Genomic DNA, 18,092 nt, shown 5'->3' with positions numbered 1-18,092 from the left:
GGCTGAGGATGGTAGCACGGGTGAAGTTCAGGAATCCTTTCAAACAGCCTTGGTCTCCACCCAGGCTTCAGAGCCCAAAGTCTCTACATATCACTCCAAGATCTGGTCACACACAAAATGACAAGATGAGACAGAGCTAACCTCGGAGCAAGTCAAAGATTCTCTCCTCAGAACACAAGGGCCTAGCAATTTGTTCTCAAATGTATTCTAAACCAAGGACACAGAAGTGGCAGGCAAATGATGCTGCAGGTGATAAGATTTCCCTTCCAGCCTCTTTCTCAAAAATCTCTAGGTTCAGACCTACCCGTAGGCAGGGCCCACAAGGATAAGGACTTTTCACTGAATCTGGCCAAGTCTCACTCTAGGAGTCAAAGCTATGGTTCAAATTCCACTCATCTTCACAGGCTCCTGGGGGTGTTTTTTTCATTGACAAATGATTAAGCTATATATCAATTGATTGATATATAGGGCAGGAGATTGAAACATTCAAGTGAATACCAGACATGTATAGTGAGAAATATAGCACCTGGAAGGCAGAAGCAGGGGGATCTCTTTGAATTCCAGGCCAGCCAAGGTACATAGAGAGATCCTGTCTCAAAAAGAGTGACTCGTATTTCAGGGTTGGAACTGCTGTTCAATTGGTAGACCACTTGCCTAGCATGCATGGATCCTTAGTTCCATTCCAAGCATCACAAACTGCTGTGATGCACACCTGCAATCCCAGCATTGAGGAGCTAGAAACAGGGGGATCAGAAGGCTATGTCCATTCTGTTACATAAGAAACTTGAAAGCAATTTGGACTACATGAGACCCTATCCCAAAATAAATAAGCCGAGTGCCGAGCAGTGGTGGTGCACACCTATAATCCCAGAACTCAGGAGGCAGAGGTAGGCGAATCTCTGAGTTTGAGGCCAGCCTGGTCTACAGTGTGAGTTCCATCCAGGACAGCCAGGGGTACACAGAGAAACCCTGTCTTGAGAAACAAAACCAAAACCAAAATAAAACAAAACAAAAAGCTGGGGAGCAAATGTTACATCACAAAGAAATGTTATGAGAACAAGTCTTCTAGCTCAAGAATCCAATTTAAGACATTTGTAGTGGCACACTTGAACTGTTTGGTCCCAGTATTTGGGAGACAGAGGCAGATGGATCCCAGTTGAGTACAAGATCAGCTAGAACTACATAGTAAGGCCCTCTCTCTCTCCCTCCCTCCCTTTTTCCCTCCCTTTCTCCCTTCCTTTCTCCTTCCCTCTCTCTTTCTATACATATATAATGCATGGAAAACTCTGCTAAAATAGTTTTGCCATTAGTGTCACATGGTTCTTGAAATCTCAGGTTCTCATTCTCTAGGAGGAGATTTCATGACTGTCAGCGCTCTTACAGGCTTACTATCTGGTCCCCATTTCTTCCCTCTATCAAAAAATTTTGGCTGAAATCCCATCTCTACAGAAACAGTCTTTCCTACCAGTTAGAAGTGGAGCGAGGAGAAGCTTTTTGGTCGATATATGTTATATGAAAGAATAATAAAAAAATAAAGTTTCACATAAAAATAAATTAAAAAAGATAAAACTCAAACCAATTAGTGTTGATATGTTGGTAGCTGATACCGCATGAACAGGTCATTTCTCTCCTGAACACATTCCTTTTTCCTTGACACCAGGTCTCACTATGGATCCGAGGCTGGCTTTGAACTCACAATATTACTGTCTGAACTTCCCAAGGGAAGAGATTGAAGAGATTACAGGTCTGTACTGCCATACTCGGTTTTCCCTTTGTTGTTTTCTATATTGTTTCTATGTTGAGACAGCATCTAGTTGTGTTGCCCAGATCTAGTTGTGCTGGTCTCAATCTCCTGAACTGAGGCCCAAACAATCCTCCCTTCTCAGCCTCCCACATAGCTGCACTCGGCTTGCATTTTCATTCTCAGACACCATCGAGAGACTTTTACCTAGGGTGTCAGGTAAGTAGAAGGGTGGGGCAGTCAGTAGGTGAGCTTGTTGGTGGTATTGTCTCTTGTCCCATCATCAACTTCCCATGCCAGTGATCTGTTATGAAGCTATTGGGGAGGAAGTGTGAAAGCCTGAAAAAAGCTAAAAGCTGTGCTCCTCTTTACTGGGAGTAAGAAAGATCAAGTTCCACTCTTGGTCCTGCCTCTACCTAACTCCTCCCCAGCCTCTGAGATGGTGCCAACTTCTTCAGGACACACATTGAGATCTGTGGCTATGGCCACAACCAGCTGGACTCCGACTCAGCAGAGCCCCAGAGTCCAAACTCATCTAACTTGGTTTCCAAAGGTCCTTAGCAGTCTGACCCCACCCTACCTACTCAGCCTCGTTCCCATGATTTCCCAACTCAAGCTGGGCTTCTAGCCCAGTGGTCTCCTCATGGTCCCCTGAGGGAACATTCCAGCCTCATTCATGGAATTTCTCAGGCTTGCCATCCCTTAGTGATCCTTTTTGTCTAATCAAACAGTACCCATCTAGCAAGGTCCCAAACATGTCCCCTAACCTCACAGAGCGTTTATGTTCTAGTAATTACAATCCACACCCACAGAGCCCCCCATTAAACTCCCCAGAGACTTTAAGATCTATTTTAGCCCACATGGTCTTGAATTGCTGATTATTTCATGTGTATCTTTTCTTTCTCCAGCAGGCGGTAAAACGCATGAAATCATGCTGTATTTGATTTTCTTTTGTTTCCAACCTACATCTGACCATCCATGAATTAAACCCATGAAAACTGTCAAGATACAGGTCCTAAATGATTTTAGGATTACAATCTAGAAGTACAGTTGCCCTGTAGTTGGGAGACAAAGGACTCAAGGAACTCAGATATTACTTTTCCTCTCTGGCTGGAAGCTTCTGTTAGAGGAGCAAATGACAGATCACGTTATTTGCCCAAGCACCATTGAGGAGGGAGTGGATAATCAAGCTATCATCAAAAGCATTACTTTTTTGGGTACAAAATCACAGTCCCACCCTGGGAATATTGGGTTCTAGTCACATCACTGTACCTTTGGGAACAGTGTCATGATTCTGTACCAGGTCTAAGATCCAAAATGATGTGAGATAATGGGATATGAGAAAAACTATATGAGGCCAAAAATTTGCTGTTTTTGGTGTGTGTGTGTGAGAGAGAAGGGGTAACAATGTCTTGCTCTATACCTCAAGCTGACCTCAAACTCATTGTTCCATGCCTCAGCACACAAATAGTTAGGGCTACAGGCATGTGCCACCATGGCCAGCTAAACTTTGATTAATGAGATCTGCTATCTTGGCAGACATGGTTGAAAGGGGATAATATAGGCATTCATACAACAATGTATGAAAGAAATCTTGGATTTATCACCCAAAATGGGCAAAACCAAAGCCTTATTCTACAAATGTAAAGTTAAAGTGCCCGTTAGCCACAGAACATCGCTAAAAAGCATCATCTAAAACAACAGTAATATCGAGCACACACCTGACTATAAGATTCAAAAGCAAAGAACTGGAGTAACTTTCAATAATTAGTGCAAATAGGGTATATTCAAGTATTAAAAAAATTATCCAGACAGTTTTAAACTTCATATGGTATTGCAAAGGACTTAAAGCAGACAAAATCTGGGCTGGCAAGACAGCACAGCAGGTGATGACCTAAGTTCATTCCCTGGAACCTACCATGAGGAGAGAGCTGATTCCCAAAAGTTGTACTCTGACCTCCACATGTACTTGGTGATGTGAGTGTGTGCTCACACTCACATGTGTCAACACACATCTACATCCACACACACACACACACTAAAAATTTTAAATTATTTTTAAAATGATCAAAATAAGGCTGGGAAAGTTATTTCCTAGCCCACACAAAGCTCTTGGATCTCCATACTGAAAAATTAACTCAAAATGTATCACAGACCAAAATTTGAAGCCTAAAATTATAAAAGAAAACATATGATGAAATAGTTGTGATTTAAGCCCAGGCAGAACCCTTAGATGCAGTACTGAAAGCATGATCTATAAAAGGAAAAATGAAGGCTTAGGACATAGTTCAATGGTAAGGCACTTGCCTAAGTACGAAAAGAGTTGAGGTTCAATTTCCAGCTCAATAGGGAAAGAAAAATAGTGATTAGTTGCATTTTGGCTAAGACTGAGTGCAAAACTAAAGACTTCTAGAACTAGATTGTGGCATACAACTGTAATCCCAACACTTGAGAGGTGGAGGCAGAAGGATCAGAAAACAGAGAATGTTTATAAAGCAGGAATGTCATAGAGGTCTTACAACTAGAGTCTATAAAGGACTTTATTGGCAAATAGACTCGAGCAGACATTTCACCAAAGAAGACATATAAATAATAAATAAGCACATGGAAAATGATTAAAATAGTAAATCATTAGGGAATGTAAATTGAAATTACAATGTAACACAATGGCACATCTATGAAAATGGCTGAAGGTAGAAAGGCTACCCACCCACCCTTATATACCAGTGTTATTGAAGATGAACAACTTGGGCTTCTCATCCTTTGGGGGAGGGAACATAAAATGGTAAAGTCATTCTGAAAACAGTGTAATGATTTCTTTAAAAGTAGAAGCTTCATTACTGTTATGATCTAGTTACTTCTCTTCCAGGTATTTAACCAAAAGAAAAGGAAACTTATAGCCACAAAAAGATTTGCACACAGATGTCAGAGCAGCTTTGTTTGCAATGGTTTTTAAAAACTGGGAAAAAAGCATCAAATGTCCACAGGCGGATGAACAGATAAACAGTGTGTGTTTTATCCATACAATGGAATGCTACTTTGCAATAAAAAAGAATGAAACATCCGCCAGGCATGATGGCGCAAGCCTTTAATCTCAGAACTCTGGAGGCAGAGGTAGGCAGATCTCACTGAGTGAGAGCTGGCTGGTCTGCACAGTTGAGTTGTAGGGCCAACCAAGGCTACAAAGTGAGACCCAGACTCACAAGAGGAAGGGAGGGAAAGGGAGGGAGAACAAACACTGATATATACAAAAACAAGGAAGAGTTTTAACAAAAATATGCAGAGAGCAGCCAGACCAGAAAAGACTGCATGATTCCAATTATATGAAACTTTAGAAAATGCAAACTAATCTATAGTGACAAAAACCAGAGCAGTAGTTGCCTTAGGATGGGAAGCAGGATTGCTAAAGGGCACAAGGAAACTTCCCAGAAGCTCCACATATGCTAGCTCTCTCTTGAATGTGGCAATGGTTTCAGGGGCCTGTACATATGTCAAATAGGATCAAATTGTGCACTTGGAAATATCTGCCATTTATTGTACATTGATATAACTTTAGTAAAGCTAATAAGTAAAATAAAAAGAAAAGGTGCTTGGATTGTACAAAATAACAACCAGTGGGAGAACTATAGAATTAACCCTGCTGGCTGGTAGTGGTGCGCATCTTTAATCCCAGCACTCAAGAGGCAGAGGCAGGCGAATCTCTGAGTTTAAGGCCAGTTTAGTCCAGGAGCCAGGGCCACACAGAGAAACTGTGTCTAGAAAAACAAAAATAGAAGTAACTGTGAAAGAAAACACTGACTATGGTTTTGTCATTATGCGGCATTTCTTTGTTTACAGCATCACACTGCTTTGCCGTAGTAGCGAAGACAAAAAAGGCAGTATATCTCATGTTTCCCTAGAATAACATATTCTTTGATGCTACCAGTGGGAGTCTGATTCTGAACCTGGAACTTATCACACATGCTGATTGTGGTGGGCTTATGATGTTGTACCTCTGGCTGTCTTATGCCAATATGTTTTATCATGCAGCCTGGAATGCCCCTAGAACAGAGCCAATGGTCCATCTTTCCTCTTTTGAAAGGCCACCTGTCCTTTCACCTCCAGGAACCCTTCCCCAGTAAAGCTAGGGAAGAAAAGTGATCTTTCTCCAGGCAAGTCATTAGCCCCACATCATGCAGCTGCTCACAGTAAGAGCACACATGTCCCTGACACTCCAGAATGGGGGTTGGAGTCTCTAAGAAGGGGTCTGGGTCTTTTTGCCCTCCTCTTTTTCTTTTTTAGATCACTGTGGTGTTAAAAACCTGGTCACCTTGTGAGCTTGTAAAAAGGTATCGGCTTTCTGCACAAGGATTTTCAGACCCAGAAGAGTTAGACGAACCACTTTTATCCCAGAAAACACTGGAAAAACACAGATTACCACCTCAGTTTACACCTGAGTACCTCTGTTATCAGGTTATCAGGTATTTAGGGAGGTGAAGACTAATTGTCCGCATTGCTCAAGGCCTAGCTTCTTAGCCTAATGGGTGGGGACCAAGGAAGCCAGTAGCATGCTCCACTCAGGGCATGCTAGTCCCTTATATCCAGTTACAGCAGATGGGACCTCCAAGTAATCTCCTGGAGAGCTTCTAGGAAAGGATCCTAAACCCTAAAACTCCTGGTCAAAGGCAATGCCCCAGCCTCAAACAAAGGCCTTTGGGCATTTGTCCAGCAGGCACCCAACATCTCTGTAAACTGAAAGGAGGGAAAAACAAATCAAGCAGTGGTAAGCACAGAGTTGGCCAACTGGCTTTCAGAGTTCTACCCTCAGGAGGCAAACAACAAACCGATGATTGCTAAACCATCCCCAGGGGTAGAATGCTATGCCTTCTCTCCAAGGAACAAACTTCCTCTGATTTCTTCTTCTTCTTCTTCTTCTTCTTTTTTTTTTAAAAGACAAGGTTTCACTTCGTAGCTGAGGCTGGCTTGGAACTTGCTGTATAGGTCAAGCAAGCCTTGAACTCTCCATTTTCCAGCTTCAGCTCCAAAAGTGCCAAGATGGCAGCTGTACAGCATTATACCTAGCTCATTTCTGATTTCTTCAGTGAATATTCAAAATGAAAATAATGAAGACAGGGAAAATGGCAATATTAATACAAATATTAAAACTTAAGCCCCACTCTTTACACATGTGTGGGGGAGGGTGCCAGGAATCATATGTGGAGGTCAGCGGGTAATTTGCAGGAATGGTTCTCTCTTTCCACCATGTGGGTTCCAGGGACTGAGCTTGGGTTCACCCACTGAGCCACTTTGAAGGCTCAAGCTCCACTCTTTGAAAAAGATTGATTAGTCATTAATGTGTGCTATGTGCGTGCTTATGTGAATGTGTGTGGTGGGAGGGGTGTCTGCAGAGCCAGAAGAAAGTGGCAGACCCCCTCAAACTGGAGTTACAGGCAGGTGCAAGCTGCCTGACATGAGTTCTGGGGTCTGGAGCTTTTGGCCACCACGAAGAGCAAGCAAGCTCTTATCCACGGAGCCATCTCTCTCGCCCCTCAAGCTCCAATATTAACTGCAGGACTGTCTACCACTCAGAATGGCTTTGTAGATAATGCACACACAAACATGCACGCACATGCATGTTCACACATGCTGATTCTTCCATATTCCCTCTTTATCCTTCATAATGGCACACTTAACAAAAATGGTAGCAGAAAAATTGCAAAATCCTGGTGTTTTCAGGAATGGGGTGGCATATCCTGCCAGAACTTCTGGGAAAGTGGTAATCCAGAGATCTTGGAAAAGTCTGAGGCATGTGAACAGGGAAAAGATTGTATGACTGGCAACAACAATCTCCGCCCAGAACTGATAATACCAGAGAATATTTATTGGGTGGGTACAATGTGCAAGGTAACATGCTCAGTGTTTTACTACATTAACTCATTCTTCCTGTGACATGGACAGTGAGACCCAGAGAGATTAAGTCACACAGCCAGAACCTGGCAGGTCTGGGATATGAATGAATATAGATTGTGCGCCCCTCCTGGAGACAGAAATGCTTCTTGAGAAAGATATTGTGGCAGACTAGAAGAAGGCAGGAAGCTTTCAGAAGGGAAGGTAGACTAAGAGGCAAGAAGTATTCGCAGTGGACAAGGAATGGCCTACCCTCAGGTAGGAACTTAAGGCAAAGCTTGTTCAACTTGAATCACCTACTTAACCTCTTGATGTTTTGTTTTGTTGTGGCAGGGTGTCTCTACTACGTAGCCCTGGCTATCCTAGAACGTTAAATGTAGACCAAGCTGGCCTCAAACGCAGAGATTGCTGCCTCTGCCTCTCAAGTGCTGATATTAAACGTGTGTGCCACCACACTCTTGTTTCTTGTTAGCCTCTTTGAGAAATGTTCCAGAACTTTCCTTGAAGACTCTGCTACACAAAACACCCTTCTCTGCTGCCTGAGTCTCCCCCTTCATCTGGGAACAGGCTGGGTCTCTTTGTCAAGAAATCACCATATGACACAATTTCCCAGTTCAAATCAGGGCATTCTAGTAGGTTCCTTTAGGTGTTTAAATTCATGGAGGAGAGGTGAAGCCAGAAGAAGCAAGGAGAGAACAAACTGATGTGGAGTGGAGGTAGTCCAGGTGTTCTCATCCAACTAAACCTAACAAGAGCCAAAGCCCTCTTCCCATCCAGCCACGGAAGACACAAAAGTAAAACAAATACATGGTAAATTTTTGGTAGTCAGGCACAAATGTGGGACTCTCTTGACTTCAATTCCCAGCTGGCTGGGAGAGGAGGTAGTGATGAAAATCTCTGCTCTCTACCTCCAGGGTTCCAGAGAAGTCTCAAAACCCAGGGAAAGGTTGGAGCTAGGCAGCCCATTTCTCCTGTGAACTACTGTAGCATGTCAGGTTTGATGGCTTCTACCTCTCACTTCCCCTGCTTCCCTCCCTCCCTTCTCGCCTAGCCTGCCTCTGCCTGTGTTGGAGGGTGCAGTTCATAATGAGATCCTCTCAGCTTGGGTGGCAGGGAAGCCTGACCACCCTTTGTGTATTATCAATACAGGCTGGCTCACTGTCTAGGCCAGCCATTTTGTATGTCCTGAAGTGGAGATCGAGGTCTGCACGAAACCACCCACACTCACTGACCTGCTCTTTTATGTGACATGCATTTACCAAACAATCATCCAGGCTTCGAAGGTCAGTCCGTGGCTAGGGAATAGAGAGAAAAGGCGTCTTTTCTCCCTTTTCTGCTCAGCCACATCTCCCCCTCGCTGCCCCCGCCCCCTTTCAAGGTCTAGCTCTCACTCGAATCCCTCACAAAGCCTTCCCTCCCTCCTCTAGCTGCTGCTGACCTCAGAGTCCTGGCCATGCTGGCCTCTGCTCCAACAAGTACAATTAGCACCTGACCAGCCCCTGGCCTGGCTGCTTGTCCTCGCCTCTGATTGTTTCAGCTCCAGCGTCATCTTAGTCAGCTTTGCTCCACCACCTCCTTCCCTCAGCTCCCCCACAGCTCCTAGCGCAGGTTGGGCACACAGTAGGTGTTAATAAATGGCTGCTGAATTGAAACTCAGCAGCCCCTATGAGGTCAGAACCCTCATAAGAACCCCGACCAGCAGTTTCTTGGCAACCAGCGCTGGGGCCCAAGCTACAGGGCATTAGCAGCACAGCCACTATTACAGGACACACGAGGCTCAGCAGCCAGAGATTTGCAGGCAGGTTGGTGTTGATGAGAAAAGCCCCTGACCCATAGGAAAGAGCCTGTGGGATTCTGGGTACCTTTCATGAGTTTCTTTTCTCCCCTGCAGAACTAGTTTTCAGTCTGTGAACCACAGAGGGAATAAATTGACAGTGAAGCCAGGGACCTTTTCGCAGCTTAGAGGACCAGGAGTGATAACCAAGGCCAGGTTGGGGTCAGGCCCAGAACAGAGGAGTGAGGGTTGCCAAAGACTCTTCTTAGTTCAGCAGGGGATCCTGGGATGTGAAGGAGGCATGCCAGCTTGTGAGCCCTTCTGTTCCACAGAGATTTGGGGGTGTTTGGGAGGGGTCCTAAGTAATGCCATCCTGCCCTGACACCCAGTAAATCACGGTCCAGATGCCTGCTACTTGCAGCCCCTTCCTTCTCCTTCTCTGAAACCTTAGGGCAGTCTTGAGGGACAGATAGCATCCAGACCAGGACAGAGCTATGGTCCCCATGAAAGGAGAAGCCTTTAGTCTGGGGTGCCTGGCTCCCCATCCTGGCCCAGGAATTTGAGTTTGGCTTTATTTCTATTTTGTAAATTTATTTTGTGTATGGGTGTTTGGGCTGTATGCACATCTGTGCATCACACCTGTACCTGGCGCTCAAGGAGGTCAGAAGAAGATGTCAGAATCCCTGGAACCGGAATTACAGATGGTTATAAGACACCATGTAAGTGGGAGGAATCAAAAACAGCAGTGCTCTTAACTGTTGAGACAACTCCTTTAGTTTGGCTGTAAACTACATTATTTACACAATGTATCCACTCTCTCTAGACTCCTACATCCTACCACCGTTTCAGCCTACAGACTACCCTGGAAGGCAAGTGGTGTCCTCCTCATAGCCACATTTTCTCCGCTGACACTTCAACTGGGACCAGCTCAGTACTAGGACCAGGTCCCAGCAAATGTTTGCTGAGTTGAATCTTAGGCACTGTATTAGCCATATCATAATGCCAGTTCCTGTGTGCTGTGTACCACACAGTGTTGTAATAAGCAGCCTATATGTATGAATGTATTTGTTCCTCTCCAACTTTATAAGGTAAGTCTCTCTTGCCACGTAAGGAAATTAAGGCATTCAACTGACTTGGGGCACATAACCAGAAAAAGGACAAAGCTGGGGTTTCAACCCAGACAGGCTAGCTCTAGTGACTGGGGGCAGAATGAGAAAGTTGGGGAAACCCAGGAGTAAAGGGTTTCCTGGGAAAGCCATACTCTCAGCCAGTGGCTGACTGGGCCTTACTGGGTCCAAAACCCTAAAATTTTGCAACATTAGAGGTTATTTTGAGTACGTTATAAATCAGCCTCATTTTTAAGCCCCAAAATATAGCAGATGAGGCTGAAACTGTTGTGCCATCACTTAGCACTATGTGAAGAAGGCTGGGTTCGGGGTCCCCAGATTGGTCAGGGGTGGACACAAGTTCCTGAGGAGCCAGCAAAACAGTACAGTGGAGGGAGGAATGCCAGGCATAGCTGCAAACAAGCCACTCCTTCGGCTCACAGAGAGAGGCTGGATGAGGGTGGCAATGGTGGAGCCTGCTTCATATTCAACCCCCTACACACAGACACACACAGAGAAAAACAAAAAACACACAAACAACAAACAAGTAAAAAAACACAAGAGATGACTGGCTTTGAACCCAGCACCGGAGACACTCATATGCAAGGCAACTCCTTATGGCAGCTCCAGGTTGTTGCTGATAACCTCTGCACATCTACAGACAGCTCCTGCGATCCTAGTTTTTGTTTTTGTTTTTTTTCTGCACTGGGTCAAGGAAGTACTTTCAAACTGGGGAAATCTTGCAACTGACTGACATTCTTCCTTGATTGACCTACAAATTTCCTGGGTAGTTTTGATACCAAAGCACTGTCTCCCCAAAGAGGAGAGAGCTAGATAGGTTCCCTTCACCTCCCTCCATCCTGGCATTCAGGCCAAGCAAAGGTCAGCTCACAGGAGTTGAGTCCCTAATGGGTGTGCCCACCAGCTGTTGGAGCCAGCTGTGGTAGCTCAGGCCAGGGGTGGTGACCTCACTTCCGCTCTTACCTCCTTAGAACTCCTCCCATTTGAGGCCCCACCAGGCCAAAATCGAGAAGTCCAAGGTTAACTGTTACTCCCCACTTTAAGAGCTAATTAAAATGATTAGCTACAATGAACTGTCAAACATTAACTAGAAGAAGCTGCAGGACCAGACAGGCCTCTATCTCAGGCAGAGGGATGAGGGGAAGGAATCAAAGGGCCATCAAATCGCTGGGCTCCTCAGCTGGGGTGCGGTGGAAGTTGGGGGCGCCCAAGAGAAACCCGCTGGGCAGAGGTGCCAAGGGGTCAGGAGGTAACTCCTCAGGAAGTCTAAATCCCAGGCCCGACCCCGACGAAAGGGCAGCAAAGTTTAGGGGTACCGTGGAGGGGACAGGAATTCATAAAGTGATCGCCAGCTCAGCAGTCTCTGAACCGCCAGAGCCAGACTCTGGCATTGGGGGACCTTTGCGTTGTGCGGTGGCTGAGTCCCCTCAGAAGTATCAGGGGAGGAGGCCCAGAGGCGGGAGAACCTTGGAGAGCGGGAACGCGGGAGCGGGAAGCCTGGCGGCTGGCTCACACGGAAACTCCAGCCCCTGCCAAGAGGTCTCTATTTTGGCAGTTCAGGTCTCCAAGTCATAGGTTTACGTGCGAGCCTGCGAGCATGTGTGTGTGTGTGTGCGCGCGCGCGCGCGTGTGCGTGTTCGCGCGCGCGCGCGAGTGTGTGTGTGTGTGCGTGTCTAAAGCGCCTGACTGTGAAAGCCCTAGGGGCCACCGGTTCAACCTTGTCGCTCCAGTCTGCTCACCCTCCTACCCACAGGCGCTGAGATTTGAGGGGGGGGGCGCCGCTGTAACCACGGGCCCTTCCACGGAGCCTTAGCTGCCCCGAGCTGAAGAAGGCTTCTGCCAATCCCTTCTACTTGTCACCGCAGGAGCCCGGGCTCCACAGGGTACCCGGCGGAGCGAGGCGAAGGAGACTCTTCTTAAGCCCAGGCTGACGCGCCCTTCTCGCACCCCGCCCCGCCCCCGCCCGCTCGCGAGCCACCAACCGACCCTACTCCCCAGCCTCGGCGCCCTTAATTCCCCCACTCAGGCAAACTTTTCGAGGTCTCCCCGCGTCCCAAGAAGCGGCGCCATCGACGTACCTGAGGTCCGCTGGTTTGCCGCTCGGGTTCAGTCACACGGCCACTCCTCGGCTCGGTGGCCGAGCGCTCCCCTCCCCGTCCCAGGGCTCGGGGGACCCGAGTTCCCACCCCCTGCCAGGCCGCCTTCTCCCGCCTTGAAAGCGGGGGGCTCCAGGCAAGTGGCGCCTGCAGCTCGGCACCGCCGAAAGGAGAAGTGGAAGTTGAGCTAGGCTCCTGGTCCGTCCTCGCGGCCGCCCGCCCTCCCGCCCGCCCGCCGGGGGCCGCCGTCGCCCGCCCTCCTTCCCCTCCCTCCTTCTCTCCTCGGGGCCCGCCTGCCCCCACCGCCCCGCGCCCGCCCGTGACTCACCTCGGCGCCGGGGCAGGCTGGTCCGGGCGGGCGGGCAGGCGGGCGAGGCGAGGCGCAGGGCTCTCCCACACGTCGCGCCGCCGCCAATGGCAAAGTTGGAGGGCGAGATGCAAACACCAGGTGAGACGGCGGGCGGGCGGACAAGCGGGCGGCGGTGGCGCCTGGGCTGAAAAGGGAGCCGGGGTGGCAGCTGGGCGAGCGGAATCCGAAGGGTTCCAGGGAGGCCGGGCCGCGCCGAGGGAACGGCGGCGGGGGGCGCCCGCGGAGGGGCCGCGAGCCGGCGGGGGAGACCTGAGCCGAGGCGAGCGAGAGAAAGGGGAAATCGCACTGGAGACACACGTCCCCGCGGGCGGAGGCTGGGCCGGGCGCGAAGGAGGCAGGGCGAGGAGGGACTGTAGAGCCGGAGGGAGGGACCGACGGGAGGGACCACGGGCGGGCGGGCAGGCGGGGTGGAGTGTGGGGGGGTGTGGGGAGGGACTAGGCACCGCGGTGGAAACAGCGCCCCTCCGCCCTAACCCCGCCACGGTCGCCAGCACGGCAGGGGGAAGCCTTGCCAGGGGCCCGCGCGGGCTCTCCTTCCCCCAGCGAGGCTCGCTGCCCACCCCACCTCAGAGAAGACACAGCCCCCACCCCAACTCACGTCGCGCGAACGGCTTCTCGAGCCAGCACCCCCCACTCGGCTCATAATTGGCGGGCCCCGGGTCCCTCAGCTCTGACTGGGCGCTTCTCGGCGGGAAGTCCCACACGATATCCCGTGGAGATATCCTGGGGATTCTGGAAGGCCCTATCCAGCCACTTGGCCTGGGCACTCGAATCACTTGATACCTCTGCCGCTTGCCGCCCACCCCCCAGCCCTCTACACTATCAAGCATCTGCTGAGTGCCAATCAGGCGGCCTAGCAGTGGGTGCTACTCAGAAATGGACAGAGGGTACAATTTTGCAAACAGTGTCAACCCCCGGCCCCCACCCCGTGGAGTCTCGGGCCAGATATTTCCTGGATTGGTGTGACTGGAGAGTTACAGGGACTTCTAGGGAAGCCCGACCTAGGCCACTTTGGAGGCCAACACAGCAGGTGTACAACCAGCCGGACTGGGGTTCACGGAAAGAGCCCACGCCAAACATATCTTCAATATAAAGCCAAGTAATGGCTGTACTTGAGCTGCCTACTTCAACCCATTTTTTGTTTTCTTCCCCTTTTGCCCCTTTTCTGCCCCTGTATTCACCTCTATCCCCACCTGGTACTACAACTGTTCAGAGTAAAGCCAGGGTGGGGTGAGGGTGCGGGAGAGGCGCAGGAGAGTGCGCAAGTGGAGAGGAGGGGGATGGTGGGGGAGCAGCTAGACTTGACCTTGGCAGAAAAGCTACTGAAGGGACTCCAGGGGAGGAGGGCCCTTTGAGAGGTGGCCAAAAGGGTCTTCAGTTCAGGACCCACTCACTCGCCTCCAAAAGCCTGCTTCATCAACTTTGGGAAAGATGATCCCTGGCACAGGTCTAGGGGACAGGAGTGGTGGCTGGTGACATCATCAGAGACAGTTGTGGATTATAGCTGACAGTAAAAAAAAAAAAAAAAAAAAAAATCTAGCGGCTACACCAAGGTACTGGCTCCTGAAACCTCCTGGTTACTCATAGACAGACAAGTCCTCAGAGCAAGAAGCAAGAGCACATTTTCACTTCTTTTTCTTTTACAAATGAGCACATTCTCTTTAGGGGATTCTAATCCTGGCAAAACACAGCTTTCTGCTGGACTCCTGCCGGTGAGGCTCTCCTTTCTAGTTTGGGGTAGGTTCTGGAGAGCTTCAAAATGCAGTAAGGCTAAAGTGCATACAAAAATGAAAACAGCAAGCACCATGTGATGCTGCAAGCCTTTAATCTCAGAACCGGGAAGGCAGAGGCAGGTGGATGTCTGTGACTAAGATCTGCCTAGATTACATAGTAACTTCCAGGCCAGCCAGGGATACAGAGTAAGATCTGTCTCAAAAACAAAACCAAACTGGCTGGAGGTTGTTCAGTAGTTAAGAGCACTTGCTACTCTAGAAGAGGACCCAGGTTTGGTTCCTAGCACCCACAATGGTGGTTCACAACAGTCCCAGTGGATCTGATTCTCTCTTAGGACTTCTGAGGGCACCAGGCTGACATTTGGTATACAGATGTACACTCAGGCAAAACACTTCAATACATAAAATAATAAAAGTAAAACCAAAAGGAGGATGAGTCGGATGTGGTGCACGCCTTCAATTCTAACATCTGGGAGGCAGAAACAAAAGGATCTCTTGAGTTCCAGGACAACCTGATCTGTATAGCAAGTTGCCGGCCATCCAGAGCTACACAGTGAGACCCTGCCTTTAAGGGGGAGTGAGAGAGACAGCTGGAGAGTAAGAGCAACGTTGCTCTTCCAGAGTATGCAGGTGAGATTCCCAGCACCCATATGGTAGCCCACAGCTACTGTCACTCCAGTTCCAAGGGTTCCTATGCCCTCTTCTGACCTCTGAGGGCACCAGACACTCACGTGGTGCACAGAATACACACAGACAAAACATTCATACACATAAAAATAAGATAAATAAATCTTAAAAATTTAATTGAGAATGATAAGAACCGCCCCGACAACGTTGTGGGAGGACTGAGTAAGGTGACAGTCTATGGCAGTGTCTGGTGCCTAGAAAGCCCTCCATAAATGGCAGCTATCTTCAGTCTCCGTTTGCTTACTCAAACCAATTCTTGAAAGAAGTAGAAGGAGCAAGGCAGAAGCTGCTGAGGACTTAAGGTGGATACCTCCTGAAAATCTGTGTCGTTTCAACGAAGGCTGGAGATTCAAACCAGAGTATGAGGCAAGCTCTTCCTCTTGGGCAGGGAAAGAGGTCAACACTGTGGACCACTCAAAGTGGTCATATTGCCAATGGTGACCTGCAGCCCACAGCTTGTGGGAATCCCGTAAGTTACCACCTTCCCCAGCCACTCGGAACTAACCACAGTCCCACACCCTTCTAGTTGAAGTCAAAGCAAACCCCACCCCACCCCCAACTTGATGAAAATCTTGGACTGATCTCACCTTGGGAACCCATGAGCCACCTCAGTGACATTTCTGGCTGCCTTTCTCCTGTTGCTCTTCAGTCTGCTAGCCCTTCCCTACTTGCCTCCCCATGTCCCATGTACCCACTGGGTAAGCCCCCATCAGGTGGGGCCAGCCAGACTGATTTCACCATTCTGCAGGGGACAGCCACTGTCTCTGGCAATGGCTCATTCCCTGACTTGGCAGGAATTCCCCTTCTCTTATTGCCTGTAGATGCCCAGAAAGAACCATCCAGCAGCGCCCTCTCAGACTCTCTCTCCTCCCTGTTCCTCATCCCCTCCCATCCCAGCCACTGCCCCCAGTCTTTTCAGGACCCCTTCTAGCCATGTACTCTCATTTGGCCCTTCTCACCTCAACAGCCTCCATTGCCTCTTCTCTCAGGCAGTGCCTACATACCCTGTTTTCTACTGGAAATCCCACCAGGTTGTTTAAAGGTACAATGATTTCTTGTTTCCCTCCATCACTCAAATCACTGACCTCAGCAAATTCAGAACAGAATCCTGCAATGCCCATTTCTGTGGCCCTTGCTTTCTACCACAGAAATACGCTAGAAAAGTCGGGGCTCAGTCAGAATTTTGGAAGGAAAGGCATATTCAGAATCAGGGAGAGGAGTTCGTCTCCCTCTAGAGCTGAGAAGACCCATTAGCCCTCCATAAAGCAAGGCCATCATTTTTCAGTTGCATTTAGTAACCACACATCTGTAGTCATAGGGTTTCCAGAAAGGCTTAGGTATCCAAATGACAGGCAGAAATCTTGATGCCTCAGATTATGGCTAATCAGCAGAGGTAAAGCTTGTTGAGAACTTAGCAAGATGGCCCAATGGGTGAAGGCACCTGCTGTTAAGCCTGAAAACCTGAGCTTGATCCCCAGGACCCACATGGTGGAAGGGGAGAGAGAACTGATTCCCTAAAGATGTCCTGATTCCACTCACATACCATATAGTATGTTCACACCCATACACTCTCTCACACATACACACATGCACACGTTATTATGTTTTTATGTAATGAAAATTTTTAAAAGAAAATCTTGCTGATTAGCACCAAAATCAAGGCCCTTGGAATAGATGATACAAAAAAAATCAGTTTTCCATTCTTAAAATGGAGATTCCTAGGAAGTTGCAGTGGCTTACTGCTGTAATCCTAGCATTCAAGAGGCTCAGGTAGGGGAATTGCTATAGGTTCAGGGACAGCCTGGGCTACAGAGTGATACCTTTAAAACAAAAGGCTCTTGCCATACAAGCCTGACCAACTGGCTTCAATCTCTAGAACCCACACAAAAAGTCAGAAATGGGTGGTGCACATCTGTACTTCCATGTCGAGCTAGGAGGAGGAGACAGGTAACTCAGTGACTCAGGGAAAGCTCCAGGGTTACCTGGATTTGCAGTGGCAGAACAACTAGACTGACCCTGCTTCAAAACAGGAAGAAGGCAAAAACTGACCCCCAAAAGTTGTCCTCTAATTTTCACATATGTGTCGTGGACGGACACACACACGTATTTTAAAAGATTAGAAAAGGGTTTACAAGCTTGTTCTCCTCACATCCCTGGGACTGTGAAAGCCCCTATAAAACTTTAGGGGACACTGTGTCTCACTTCTTGATAGGCTGGAAAGCAGCTCCAGAGGCTACCGAAGGGAGTTAGAACCTGATAGCTGATGCTATGGACCGTGAGCTGGCTGGTACCCAGCTTGCCAACCCTAGAGGCAATGCTAATAGCAAGTGCTGTCCCTGTCACATCCAGGAGCCTGGCTGGTGTTTGGAAAACATACTCATTTTGCATGGTACCTCAGGTATGGTGGCAGGGAGATTTGGGAAATGGGAAGGGGGAGAAGAGACATCCCTATAATTCACCTGAAAGAAAAAGAAGTGGCCTCAGGCAGAGCTTGGCAAATTAGGACAAACCCCCCTCAAGCTTCAAATACTGTGGGTCTTCAGTCCTTGCTCTGGGAATCTCCCAGAGATAGTACAGCATCTAAGGGTTCAGGGCCACTGATCAGGGGAACCAGAGTTTACCTTTTACTCCTCAACAACAGCTTCTGGCCTAACAACACTAGTCTGCCACCCTGCCAT

The 18,092-nt window shown here is 48.4% G+C and overlaps 1 protein-coding gene across 1 annotated transcript in view; it reads right to left on the bottom strand.

The window, feature by feature from the left end:
• Elf4 (E74 like ETS transcription factor 4) overlaps positions 1-12,710 on the bottom strand; it is a 38,399-nt gene extending 25,689 nt beyond the window's left edge. Inside the window, exon 1 of the mRNA XM_026784711.1 lies at positions 12,607-12,710. The gene's annotated coding sequence lies outside the window, so the exon portion shown is untranslated. The remainder of the gene's footprint in view (positions 1-12,606) is intronic.
• Positions 12,711-18,092: the final 5,382 nt, after the last annotated feature.

This window comes from Microtus ochrogaster, chromosome X, assembly GCF_000317375.1.
Source record: "Microtus ochrogaster isolate Prairie Vole_2 chromosome X, MicOch1.0, whole genome shotgun sequence".
Lineage (NCBI taxonomy): Eukaryota > Metazoa > Chordata > Mammalia > Rodentia > Cricetidae > Microtus > Microtus ochrogaster.
The sequence above is the reverse complement of the archived record's forward strand: the minus strand, read 5'-3'. Positions and strand labels throughout refer to the sequence as shown.